The following is a 1,870-nucleotide window of genomic DNA, read 5'->3' as shown; positions in this document are numbered from 1 at the left end:
GCGTTGGCGCTGATTGGCTGCTAGCACAGGTGCCGACTGCAGGTACATTGCAGCAGGTGCAGCTGTTAACGCTTGGCCCACCGGCAGGGGCGGAGCTCTGGGGGGCTGACCGGGTGGAGGTGGCCAATTCCTTCCTCGCTGAGGGGGTGAGGGGGTGGAGACGAGGGAGGAGACAAATGCCGGGAAGGAACTTCGGAACTAGAGGAAAAATACGGAGACAGACAGGTACTTGGCTCAAAGGAAGTCTCGACCCGCCTCCAGCTCGTATCCTGGATCCCAGAAACGTCTCCCTACAGACATCACATCTCTTTATGTTCACTGTCTCTGCCTGAGAAAGGCTCTCTGTACCCTTCTCTTTTTTTTTTTTCCCAGAACTTTCCCCTTAAAGTAACATTTGAGTTCTAGTTTTGTTAGCCAAGTGATTTCTTCTGGTTCCCACCGTAACCGGCTAGGGTGATATTGCTGTCAACTCTTTCTCCCCTCCCACAGCCATGCCCTTTACACGAGAGGGAGGAAATGGAGGCTGGAGGTTAGTGTACCGGCCTAAGAGTGAGAGTTAGCGCTCGTGTCCAGAGCCCCTTTCAGTCATCTCTGAGACTAGCAACTCCTTGAGTTGAAGTTGGTGGCCTCAGTCGGCAGGGGACATTCACTGAGCACCTGTGTGTGCAAGGTCTCCTCACTCTGGATTCTGGGGCAACAGAGGGAAAAAAAATACCCTGGTTTCTGCTCAGGAGGAGTTTGCTACCCTCCCCCTCTTCACACGCATGAGTGTGTGTGTGTGTGTGTGTGTGTGTGTGTGTGTGTGTGTGTGTGTGACAGGGGTGGGGACATAAGGCAGGGCAGCCTTTCATCTTGTGTGATGCCAATCTCAACGGGATGTGGGCAGACCACATGCCTCTGGCCAGCCCAGAGAGGATGGAAAAGTTGAAGGTGGCTGCCTCAGAAGTCTTAGTTGGCTGGTCATTGGAAGTGCTTGGCTCTGTGCTGGGCACTCAGGAGAAATCAGATACCTTCTAAGTGACGTGATGGTGGGGGAAAGGTGCGAGCTACCTGGGGTGGCAAACCCAGATTAGCCACAAGTACCAGCAGAGGCGAAGAGCTTCCATCAGGGTTGGGGGGAAGGGAGTCTAAGACACACATCTTGGAATCGTGCTTTCGCCCTTTCTCACCCCTACCCCCGCCCCCTCCTTGGCAAAGCACTTCTCTGCCAACCTCACCTTGGGCATACCCCTTCCCTCTCGAGGAAGGCAAGCAAGGTTCCGACAGTTGGATGGAGCTTTTCAGGGTAAAGTAGCATTCAAGGGAGATCTTAGGATAGGGTGCTGGGTTTGAAGAGTAACCAGAGAGCTTTCTCACTGGAGTCTGTTTAGAGGCCAACCCAGGGGCCCTGGTAATAGCAAAAAAAACCCATAGAGACTGCTAATGCAGCCAGTTCTGTGGAGTAGCCCTCCCCAGTCGGGCTTGTGAAAGTAGACATCCGGTCCCTGGATGTCCACCGCTTTATTCCGCAAAGCCCTTCAGACTGCCTCGGAGTCTCCTCATCAACTCGTCTATCCTCCCTCCCTCTGGGATGTCAGCTCCCTAGGAGCAGCGATTTGGTCGCGTTCCAGACCGGCTTCAGTGTCTGGCCCCAGTGGGTGCTCTGCACGCCAAGCCTTCGTGTGCATCACGTCATTGCCAAAAGGGAGCCAGGCACTTCATTATCCTGCCATGGTTTGAGGGAACAGGGATGCAAACAGCTCACTGTCTTTGAAGGCAGCGGCAGAGTTAGCGGTGGACTGGATCTGCGGGCGGTCACTCACAGCGGTGACAGGAGCTGCAGGCCCGCTGCAGTCCGAGGGATGGCACACTTCTCTGCGTAGCAGTCTTA

This window comes from Microtus ochrogaster, chromosome 10 (genome assembly GCF_000317375.1).
Source record: "Microtus ochrogaster isolate Prairie Vole_2 chromosome 10, MicOch1.0, whole genome shotgun sequence".
Taxonomy (NCBI): domain Eukaryota; kingdom Metazoa; phylum Chordata; class Mammalia; order Rodentia; family Cricetidae; genus Microtus; species Microtus ochrogaster.
The sequence above is the reverse complement of the archived record's forward strand: the minus strand, read 5'-3'. Positions refer to the sequence as shown.